At 50.1% G+C, this 12,087-nt stretch overlaps 1 protein-coding gene across 16 annotated transcripts in view; it reads right to left on the reverse strand.

Moving 5' to 3' along the window:
- The window catches only part of KLC1 (kinesin light chain 1), a 57,134-nt gene extending 45,961 nt beyond the window's left edge, over positions 1-11,173 (reverse strand). For 9 of the 16 annotated variants that reach the window (XR_004380512.1, XR_004380511.1, XM_032839603.1 and 6 more), the window contains exon 1: positions 10,907-11,171. The gene's annotated coding sequence lies outside the window, so the exon portion shown is untranslated. Of the gene's footprint in view, positions 1-10,906 lie in introns of all 16 variants that reach the window. The other 7 variants (XM_032839599.1, XM_032839598.1, XM_032839596.1 and 4 more) reach the window with 2 other exon arrangements.
- Positions 11,174-12,087: the final 914 nt, after the last annotated feature.

The raw sequence follows: 12,087 nt of genomic DNA on the forward strand, positions 1-12,087 counted from the left end.
TGTCAATGACCATGCTGCACCTAAGGAAAGAGTTTTCAAGGCGGCCATGTCCCCCACAGTTGATCAGGTGCCTAACACCCCCCCACCACCACCGCACCCCTGAGCAATGGCTCCTGGCCATAGCCAGACAGTGGACTAAGAAATTCAATCTGCCCCACAGACCCATCTCTTCAGATGCAAATTTTAAGCATGACAAACTACAGGGAACTACATGAAAACAGAGAACATGCTTCTTCCTAAGTCATGAATGAGTAAGCCCAAAATGCTGCAGATGTCTCTATTACAAGTCTCTGGTTGAGCCAACAAAAAGGAAAAACACCTTCATCGGACAGCGTGACTAACAGATTACAAAACAGGGTGTTATGGGAGTCCGGAGCAAAAAAATATAAATACAGAGAGTAAGGGGAGGGAAAGGGTGGTGGGGTGATAGACACTGGGGAGGGTATGTGCTATGGCGAGTGCTGTGAATGGTGTAAGACTAAGGATTCACAGACTTGTACCCCTGAAGCAAATAATACATTATATGTTAGTAAAATAAAATAAAAAATAAATATAAGAGTATTGATTATGTAGTTAAAAAGCACCATTTTTATTTCAAAATGAAAAACAAATTAACATAATATCGTAACAGGGGCACCTGGGTGGCTCAGTCGTTAAGCCTCTGCCTTCGGCTCAGGTCATGGTCCCAGGGTCCTGGGATCGAGCCCTGCGTCGGGCTCCCTGCTCTGTGGGGAGCCTGCTTCTCCCTCTCCCACTCCCCCTGCTTGTGTTCCCTCTGTCACTGTGTCTCTCCCTGTCAAATAAATAAAATCAACAAACAAAAAAAAGACTTCAAGGGTCTCTTACTGAACAGTGAATAAAAATAAAACATAGTATCATAACACAAAATTTACATATTTAAAGTGCTAATCAAAGATACATATATGGAATAGTTTTCTTTCCTAACTAAAGAAAGGCAACTAACATATTTTTAAGGGGTGGCTGGCTGGCTCAGTGAGGAGCATGAGACTTTTTTTTTTTTTTTTTTTTTTTTTTAGATTTATTTTTGTATTTTGAAAGAGAAACACATGCGCACATACATGGTGGGAGGTGCAGAATGTCAAGCAGACTCCCCACTGAGCACACAGCCTAACACTGGGCTCGATCTCACCACCCTGAGATCATAACCTAGCAGACACTTAACAGAATGAGTCATCCAGGCACCCCGAGCATGAGACTCTTGATGCTGGGGTTGTGAGTTCAAGCCCCACACTGAGTGTAGAGATTACTTAAAAATAAAAACTTAAAGGGTGCCTGGGTGGCTCAGTTGGTTAGGCGTCTGCCTTTGGCTCGGTCATGATCCTGGAGTCCCGAGATGCAGTCCCACGTCAGGCTCCCTGCTCAGCAGGGAGTCTGCTTCTCCCTCTAACCCTCTCCCCTCTCATGATGTCCATCTCTCTCATTCTCTCTCAAATAAATAAATAAAATCTTTTAAAAAATAAAATAAAATCTTAAATACACACACACACACACACACACACACACGTGTATATATAAATATATATATGGGGAGGGGTGCCTGCACTGTTCAGTCGGTGAAGCACTTGCCTTCAGCTGAGGTCATGATCGCAGGGTCTGCAGATCTTCAAGGGCTCCTCTGAGGAATCTCTTGCTCCTCAAGGCTCCCTGCTCTGCGGGGAATCTATTTCTCCCTCGCTTTCTGCCTGCCTCTCTGCCTACTGTGATCTCTGCCTGTCAAACAAATGAATAAAATCTTAAAAAGAAAAAAAAAAACTTAAAAAAAAGAAAGAAAATGAGAAAACAGACAACTCACACCTTTATATCTTTTTGAACCATGAGTTTTTCCAAAAGAGTATTCATCTTTTAATGATTTCAAAACACACAAAATAGAAAGCAGAAACCATATAAAAAATTTAAAAATAGGGGCACCTGGGTGGCTCAGTGGGTTAAAGCCTCTGCCCTCGGCTCAGGTCATGATCCCAGGGTGCTGGGACTGAGCCCCGCATCGGGCTCTCCGCTCTGCAGAGAGGAAGCAGGCTCCCTCCTCTCTCTGCCTGCCTCCCTACCTACTTGTGATCTCTCTCTCTCTCTCTGTCAAATAAATAAATAAATAAAATATTTTTTTAAAAAAATAGATAAAGTGGAATTCATCAAAATTTAAAATTATTAAAAGGCATAGCCAAAAAGCATATACTGGGAAAAAATATTTGCAACATATGTACCTGGCAAAAAGACTCATGCTCAAATACATAAGGAATTCCTATACTCAATAATAAAATGACAACCTGACTTTGTAAAAAGGTAAAAGATGCAACAGACACTTCAAAAAAGCAGATATATTTTAAAAAGTTAATAAGGGGGGGGGGGGCGCCTGGGTGGCTCAGTGGTTAAAGCCTCTGCCTTCGACTCAGGTCATGATCCCAGGGTTCTGGGATCGAGCCCCGCATCGGGCTCTCTGCTCAGCAGGGAGCCTGCCTCCTCCTCTCTCTCTCTGCCTGCCTCTGATCTGTCAAACGAAAATGTTAAAAAAAAAAAAAAAAAAAAAACGAATAAGGGGCACCTGGGTGGCTCAGTGGATTAAGCCTCTGTTTTCGGCTCAGGTCATGATCTCAGGGTCCTGGGTTCAAGCGCTGCATTGGCCTCTCTGCTTGGCAGGGAGCCCGCTTCTTCCTCTCTCTCTCTGCCTACTTGTGATCTCTCTCTGTCAAATAAATAAATAAAATCTTAAAAAAAAAAAAAAAAAGGCCAATAGGCATGTCCGTAAGGGCTTGTTACCAGTCACCAGGGAAATGCTCATGAAACCCACCCGACAAGATGCCACTACGCATCCACTAGAATGTGAAGACACAAACGATACCAAGTGCTAAGGAGGGCCGGGAGCCGCTCCAAGCAGAAAATGCACACGCTACTGAGTTTCTTTCTTTAAAAGTTAATGATACATCCAGGCTCTGCTCACCAGCGCACGGAGCCTGCTTGAGGGTCTCTCTCCCTCTGCTCACGCGCTAGCTCTCTACATAAACAGAGTTAACGCTGCATCTATCCTGCGAGCAATCTCCCACGTAGGTATTTATGCAGAAGAAACTAAAATGTTTGTCCACGTGGTCTCCCACAAGAACAAGGGCCCCCCAAGACGTGCTTCAGGCTTAACTGTATAGGTCCATACAGCACAACACTACTCAGGACTAGAAAGGGACCAACCACTGACACAGGCAACAACACGTACGAATTTCAAAAACGTTATGCTGAATGAAAAAAGCACGATGAATAGAATACTGTATCATCTCATTTATATGGAATTCCAGAATAGGCAGAACTACCTGCAGTTATAAAAACCAGGAGAAGTGGGGGGTGACATGTTGGCAAGGGGCATGAAGGAATTTTCTGGGCCGTTATAAAAACCAGGAGAAGTGGGGGATGACATGTTGGCAAGGGGCATGAAGGAATTTTCTGGGCCGTATCTTGATACACATTTATCGAAACAATGAACAATATATTTAAGATCTTGGCACTTCACCGTATGTAAATTATACCTCAATTTTTTTTAAAAAGCAGAACTTGCTAACATTAACGTTGAACATATTCAGAGATCATGTTAAGGGTGGTATGGCTGTAGACTGTTGTACATATTCAGCAATCGTAACTCTCAACAGTATCTGAAAGATGGTTAAGAATGGTTTTGTTCGGGTGCCTGGGTGGCTCAGTGGGTTAAAGCCTCTGCCTTCGGCTCAGGTCATGATCCCAGGGTCCTGGGTTCGAGCCCAGAATCAGGCTCTCTGCTCAGCAGGGAGCCTACTTCCTCCTCTCTCTGCCTGATTCTCAGCCTACTTGTGATCTCTGTCAAATAAATAAATAAAAATCTTTTTAAAAATTTTTAAAAAAGAGGGTGCCTGGGTGGCTCAGTGAGTTAAGCCGCTGCCTTCAGCTCAGGTCATGATCTCAGGGTCCTGGGATCGAGCCCCGCATCGGGCTCTGCTCAGCGGGGAGCCTGCTTCCCCCCCTCTCTCTCTGCCTGTTTCTGTCTACTTGTGATCTCTCTCTGTCAAATAAATAAATAAAATCTTTAAATAAATAAATAAATAATTTTTAAAAAAGAATGGCTTTGTTCACGGACACCTGGGTGGCTCAGTCAGTTGGTTAAGCATCTGCCTTTGGCTCAGGTCATGAGCCCAAAGGTCCTGGGATGGAGCCCCTCATCGGGATCCTTGATCAGCAGGAAGCCTGCTTCTCCCTCTGCCTGCTGCTAACCCTGCTTGTGTTTTTTCTCTCTCTCTGACAAATAAATAAATTTTTTTTAAAATGGTTTTGTTCCAAGAACAGAATAAAATGAGATGTGGTACGCAGATGCCTCGTCTCCCTCAAGATTCCTGGGCCCTTGTGTACACGCGTCTCCCAGTTCACCAAGTCCCTCTAGGTACTGCTGTAAAGGGATTTTGTAGCAGATGTAATTAAGGCCCCAAAACACTTGACCTTAAGAAGGGAGATTAGGGGTGCCTGAGTTAAAGCCTCTGCCTTCGGCTCGGGTTATGATCCCGGAGTCCTGGGATCGAGCCCCACATCGGGCTCTCTCATCTTCAGGGAGCCTGCTTCCTCCTCTCTCTCTGCCTGACTCTCAGCCTACTTGTCTGTCTGTCAAATAAATAAATAAAATCTTAAAAAAAAAAAAAAAAAGACAGGAAGATTATCCTGGTAGACCTGACCTAACCACATGCCACTTTATGTATTTTTTAAGCTTTTTTTTAATAATTTTATTTTTAAGTAATCTCTATACCCAGGCATGGGGCTCAAACTCATGACCCCAAGAACAAAAGTCTCATGCTCTTCTGACTGAGCCACCCAGGCATCCCTCATATAAGCCCTTTATTTTTTTTTTTTCATATAAGCCTTTTAAATCTGGGTCTAGAAGCCACAAAAGAAGTCAGAGATTCAAAGTGTGAGAGGAATTCAGGGTGTGGGAGCTTTTCCACTCTGGCTTCAAAGATGGAGGAGGCCACCTCAAGGAGCTGAGAGAGCCCCCAGCTGACAGCCAGGAAACAAGGAAAGTAGGACACCAATCCTACAACCAGAAGAACTGAATTCTGCCACAACCCCAACAGCCTACGAGAGCCCTGCGAGCTTCGGAAGACAAAGGCGGCCCAACACACAACTGCAGACACGTGAGCCGCTCACCCGCAGTTAACTGGAATAAACGTGACTGTTTTAAGCCACTAAATTTATAATAATCTGTTCCATAATAAGTAGAAATCTAATACAAATTTCATACTACAAAAGCTTTAGAACTTAGTATTTTAGTTAAAAATAATAGAAATTATGGATGAAACTTGAGGACAATATGCTAAATCAAAATAGTCACAAAAGATCAAATGCTCTACTCTTCGTTCTGGGACTGGGAGTTCGAGCCCCACGTTGGGTGCAGAGATTACTAAAAAAATAAAATAAGCTTAAAAAAAAGACAAATACTGGGGCGCCTGGGTGGCTCAGTGGGTTAAAGCCTCTGCCTTTGGCTCAGGTCATGATCCCAGAGTCCTGGGATCGAGCCCCACATCGGGCTCTCTGCTCAGCGGGGAGCCTGCTTCCTCCTCTCTCTCTGCCTGCCTCTCTGCCTACTTGTGATCTCTGTCAAATAAATAAATAAAATCTTAAAAAAAAAAAAAAGACAAATACTGTATGATTCTACTTATATGAGGTATCTAAAGTAGACAAATTCATTGAATCAGAAAGTAGAACTGTGTTTGGGGGTAGGGGTAGAGGATGGGAAGTTGTTATTTAATGGACACAGAGTTTCAGTTTTGCAAGATGAAAAGGCTCTAGAGATCTGTTGCACAACCCTGTAAATATACTTAATTTTTTACCACAATTGTAAAATAATAGAAATTAACATTTCCTCTCCTGTTTGATTAATACGAATCCTTCTTAAATAGGCAGAGTAGGGGCGCCTGGGTGGCTCAGTGGGTTAAGCCTCTGCCTTCGGCTCAGGTCATGATCCCGGGGTCCTGGGATCGAGCCCCGCATCGGGCTCTCTGCTCAGCGGGGAGCCTGCTTCCCTTCCTCTCTCTCTGCCTGCCTCTCTGCCTACTTGTGTTCTCTCTCTGTCAAATAAATAAATAAAAATCTTTTAATAAATAAATAAATAGGCAGAGTAAGCGAATTTAAGAAAACACCCCCTTGTGGATTCACCACAGAAATGAAGGCTCAATCAGCTTTTACCGATCACCTACTCTAAGCCAGCCTCAGTGAGGAACACAAGTCCAGTGACAAGGCGGTGCCTGGAACAGTCCACGTGAGACCACAAGCCCACGGAGTCACCGCAGCCACGCGGCATCACCTGGGCTTCTGAAACAGAAGAGCTGGCCAAGGACTTCCCCGATGAAGGCAACTGGAGCTTGGCGTTACTGTGATTCCTGACAGCAAGTGGTTCAGCTTGAAATGTGCGAGCAGAAATACCTGAATTAGAAGCCTGACAGCACAGCTGTTTGAGTCTGGCTTAAGTAACTTGCCCTCTCTGACCTCAGTTTCACCCACAGTAGAATGGGGGGATTACAGCACCGATTTTACCTGGTTCAGTCTTAACTTCACTATTACCGGTTTTATTAGTTGTGGTATAGTGAGCTTCAGAGAAGCTGGGACAAAAATTTCCATGTTATGCAACCAGCCAGGGAACAATCCATGTTTAAAACTGAGGTAACTGGAGTATTTTAGAACAAGGAAATGTCTACTTTACATACGCACTTAACTCAGCTTAAAATGCTTGTTCTATTGATATTCACCTACTCACTTTATGAAGTATGGGCAACTTACTTAATGTATTTAAAAAGCACAGACCCGGGCCCCTGGGTGGCTCAGTGGGTTGATCCTCTGCCTTCGGTTCAGGTCATGGTCTCAGGGTCCTGGGATCGAGCCCCACATCAGGCTCTCTGCTAAGCGGGGAGCCTGCTTCCGCCCTCTCTCTCTGCCTGCCTCTCTGCCTGCTTGTGATCTCACTCTGTCAAATAAATAAATAAAAAAAAAGCACAGACCCAAATTGCTTTCATCTGCCTTCAAAAATTAATTAAAACATAATATTGTAATAACTCTGTATGTGGACAAATGGTGACTATGCTTCTCACGGTGAACATGTTGTAACGTCCGTAACCGTTGAATACGCCGTGCACTTGAAACTAATACTGTATGTCAACTAAACTTCAATTAAAATAAGTACTTTATTTTTATTTTCTTTTTAATTTCATTTATTTATTTGACAGAGAGACACAGCAAGAGAAGGAGCACAAGCAGGGGGAGTGGGAGAGGGAGAAGCAGACTTCCCGCTGAGCAGAGAGCCTGATGCGAGGCTCGATCCCAGGACCCCAGGATCATGCACCGAGCCAAAGGCAGATGCCTAACAACTGAGCCACCCAGGTGTCCCAAAATAAGTACATTTTTTAAAAATAGTTAAGACAAAAGTAAATTCTGAATTAATTTTGAGGGAAGAATATATTAACCGTGAGGCTGCAGGGCCGAAAGACAGAAGGATGCCTTAGCACGCCTGCCTTAGGAGGTAATACTGAGGAAAAATTTAAAAGGCCACTAATAACCTCCTAGAAGCCAAATCCAAGAGCTCTGTCCATCCAAATCTTCCTTGATCTCTTAGCCAATTTGACACCGACCTCCTCCTCCACCTGCACACAGGGTGACTCTGCCGTCTTTAAGTGTCGGAAGCTCTTGGAAGAGCCCCTGGCTTTCAACAAGGTGATGAGGTCTCCCCAATCTTGATCTCCAGCCTAAACATTTGTCTTGAGCTCCAGACCTCCATCTCCAACTGCCTACCGGTCCACCTGGGCACCCCAAAAGCACTTCCAATTTAATCCATCCAAAACCAAGCTCACCATCTCCCCCTCCTCCTGTTTTCCCCATTTTGATGGGTGTCACCAGCCAGTGAGCCGCCCAAGTTAGAGAAAGGGAAGTAATTCTAGATGCATTCGTTCAATAAACATTTATTAGGCATTTACAAAATCCCTGCCCCGGCGGAGATCACGGGTGTTAAGTGAAAGAGACCAACAGTAAAATGGTAAGGAATATTGTAGTGAGAAGTGCTACGGTGCATGGGGAGGTGGGGACCCAGTGACCCGCAGAAGAGCAGGCTTGGGATGAGCCTGCTGTGCGTACCTGAGGGAAGACATGGGGGCTGAGTGCTTTTAGGACACCGGCCAAAACTTAGCAGAGGAGTGACATGTCACTCCAACTTAGATCTAGCAGCTCGCTCTGGCTGTGAACACGGCCTCTCCATCTCTTCTGGACTGCAGCCATGCCCTTACTCTAGACTGACTCCCAAGTCAGGGCCGCCGTAACTCATGAAGCCCTCTCTAGTCCATCTGTACCACTGTTCCTATCATCCCTCCCTTAAGTCAGGAGCTCTCGGTCCTCACTTGGGGCTAACGGCTTCTCATCAAGTCTCATTTGGTTCAAATCACCTGCCATACTAGCTCTGTTACCACACTCAAGAATCCGCCAATCCTTTACAAAAAAAAAGAAGAATCCCCCAGTCCTCCTTGCCTTCCTTCCCTGATCTTTCCTTTCCACTCTCACCCTTCCTAAATTCAGTCCCCTATATGCCAGCACCGCTTCAAGGCCTATGTCCTCCAGGATGGCCACTACCAAATCCCACCGCTCACATTTGGCCAACTGTTCTTTTCTTCGTGTCTCATACCCAGAACCACTTTCTCAGGGCACTCAGCACAGTAGCTAACCTGACCTGCCGTCCCCAACCACTTCCTTTCTCCCACCAGACTATGAGCTCCTAGAGGCCAGCAAGGGTCTTTTATCTCTGTGTCCCCAACTACTTAGCACAGCACCCGCCATTCAGCTGGTTCTCAACAGCCACTTAAGACCATGCTTTCACCATTAAATATGCTAATCATTTTTATTCTACGTCCTGAAATTTGACACTTAAAACCTGCCTGTACTTCTGTTTGGGATATCACTGGTCACGTCCTTGTTATATAAAGTTCTGGTTTCTTATCATATTTCATTTATGTCTCCATGTTACACAAATCCTTCAAATTAATCAAATTTTGACTTTTATAGTCCCATGTGGAAATATACACACTGGCTTATCTATTATCAACATTATGAAACATGCTTAAAAATATATACTTTTTTAAAACATATAATTTTAGGGGCGCCTGGGTGGCTCAGTAGGTTAAGCCTCTGCCTTTGGCTCGGGTCATGGTCTCAGGGTCTGGGATGGAGCCGCGCATTGTGCTCTCTGCTCAGCGGGGAACCTGCTTCCTCCTCTCTCTCTGCCTGTCTCTCTGACTACTTGCGATCTCTCTCTCTTTGAAATACATAAAAAATAAAAAATTAAAAAGCAAAATGTATAATTTTAAATATATACAGCTAAGCTTTTATTTATTTTAAAATACTTAAGATACTATCTGCCCCTCCACAGTGGCATCTTCCCCCTCATCCTTCCTGTAGGTTCTGTCCTGACTCCCATGCAGGTCCTTCCACCTTTTCTTGCGTTGTCTAGTGTTTCCAGAAGGCACCTCCAGGCAGAGTGAATGCGCCAGGTCACGGTGAAGTGACCACCCCGGGCCCTCCGCCCGCCTGGCTAACACCCCAGGGCTGCCAGGCTCCACTGCACCATGATGTTGCATTCTCTGATGAGGGAGAAACCGGCTCTTAGGAGGGCCTGGCCTCCCATATGCAGCTCCCCACAGTCTGAACTTTTTAATATTTAGTATCACTGTATGCTTACACATACGTAGGAAACAGAACAATGAAACCGCATTTCCCACCCTAATGGAAGCTGGCTGCCAATCCCTGGAAGAGGTAAATACAGAACTGTAACGAGATCAGGAGACTAAAGAACCTCGCCCCAGTTTCCCATCGGGTCTTCACCGAACTAGTGCCATGTACGCTGAGCTAAGGACTCTGATCAATAGCTTAGTCACGCTATACCCAGAAATCCTCAGAATTTAACCAGAGCAGGGAATCAAAGAACTGCCCTTCTACATGCCAGTGTAAACAGAGTACCGCAATTTCCCGTGTTCTCACACTTCTTACAGACATTTCTGCAAGTACTCCTTATCCAACGCTGAACACGAATTCCCGATGTGCTGTTTCAACAGCTCCATCACGGAACTGCCCGGTCTACAAACCTTACGTCCTTCAGGAAACCACCCCGACCCCCAGGCACTGAGGCTACTTTTCCGATGCTGTCGGGTTTCACGGGCAGAGGCGCACCGAGTTGGCCACCGCTTCGCGGCTGCCGCAAGCGCAGCGGTGCGAGCGACGCCAGCCCAAGTGGACACCTGACGAAGCGTTTCGCGTCTGGCAATTGGAAAACGGGGATCGCCGAGGAGACTCGCGAAACCGGCCCCGCGCCAGGGACCCCGCCCCGCGCCAGGGACCCCGCGCGTTCCCCGCCCGCCCGGCAGCCCGTCCCCGCGAGCTGACAGGCGCGCCCGCCCAGGGCGGTGCCGCGGGAGAGGGCGGGGGCCGGAAGGAAGAGGGAGGACTCGGACAAAGCCACCCGGCCGGCCACCCCTCCCCGCGCGCCGCGCTCCGGGGACGGCCGTACCCACCCCCCGAGTCGCGCGGCCCGGGAGTCCGCAGCTGTCCCCGCGAGCCGCCGCCCCGCGCGCAGCGCGGCCGAGCCGGGGTGCGGGGCCGGGGACGCGCCGAAGGGACCGTCCACGCGCAGGGGCCGGGGCCGCAGACCGGGTTGGGGAAGGGGCTGTGTCCGCGGGTGAAGTCTCGGAGGGGCCGCGCCGCGGGGGAGGACCGTGGAGGGGGACCCGGGCGGGGCCGGGCCGGGGAAGAAGACCGCCGCGGACGGGGTCAGGGCGGGGGCCGGACGACTACAGTCGGGAGCGGCCGTGCGGGAGGACGGGGGACCGGGGCGCGGCCGGGAAGGGGGCCGAGGACTCACCGTGCTGCTCCCGCGGGGCCGCGCGCTCGCGCTGTCAGCTCCGAGAGGTCGCGGGGCGCGTGCGCGGAGCAGGACCGCGCGGGGCCCGCAGCCTCGGCTGCCTCAGACGCGACGCCGCGGTCACGAACGAGGGGCCCCGGCGCGGCCGCCCCGCAGCATCCTCGGCCGCCCGCGAGCGCTGTCCCCTGCGGCTCCTCCCCGCAGCCGCCGCCCCGCGCCCGCCTGCTCCGCTCCGCTGCTGCTCCGCCGCTCCCGCCGCCGAAAATGGCGTCTCGGCGTCCCTCCCCCGGCTCGGCGCTCCCGCCCCACAATGCCGCGCGCCGCCGTGACGTCACCGGCCCGCCGCTGGGGGGCGGGGCGCGGCGCGCGGCGCGGAGCCCCACGGACGCGCAGGAAGGGGGCGCTGGGGCGGGGCGGCGCCGCCCTGGACAGCCGCGCCCGCGTCCCTAGCTCCTGCGTGCTCGTCTCCCGAGGGCTGGTCACTGTGTGCCAAGCCCCGTCTTCACGCGTGCGACTCCCGGGAGCCCGCAGGAGGGGCCCTGAGGGCCCGGCTACCCCGCAGGCCTCTCCGGGAAAGCGAGTCTGGGTCGAGACGCGGGCCGCGCGCACATCGTTGGTCCCTCGCTGCCCCAGGATCCTCGAGAATCAGAGCTCCAGAGGAGCCTCCAGGCGCTCCCCTCGGCCACTCAGGCCTCGCACGAGCCGCCCCGCCAGGGCCTGGCCAGGGCAGAGCTGTCGGCCCCGCAGCCGCCCCCCGCGCGTGGCGGCCGCGCCCCGACCTGCAGCCCCCGCCTGAAGGGCAGTCCTTGCAGGCCGGAGAGCGCGCCCGGCCTCCGGCCGCTGCATCCCCGCGCGGCAGGCCTGACTCAGCAGCCAGCCCGGAGCACGCAGGCCGGCTCCGGGGAAGGCGCGGCGGAGCTCACCCGACCACCCCCCCGGGCGCTGCGGCCGCGCCAGGTGCGGGGCCCTGCGGCATTGTTCGCCCGGAGGCCTCGGCCGCGCACTTGCTGTCCAACCGCTGCGCTCTTCAAACTGGCCAGCCCGGCCCCCACGGCCGTTCTGACCCTGGAGTGACACAGTCTCCGCGCGAGTCAGGGGGTGCGACCACGGTGCTATCGGTGCTATGGTGTCAGCGCGGAAAAGCCAGCCGGGAGCGGCGAGGGGGAAGCAGTCAGACCACC

The sequence above is a fragment of the Lontra canadensis genome, unplaced genomic scaffold, assembly GCF_010015895.1.
Source record: "Lontra canadensis isolate GAN:19392208 unplaced genomic scaffold, GSC_riverotter_1.0 scaffold108, whole genome shotgun sequence".
In the NCBI taxonomy this organism is placed as follows: domain Eukaryota; kingdom Metazoa; phylum Chordata; class Mammalia; order Carnivora; family Mustelidae; genus Lontra; species Lontra canadensis.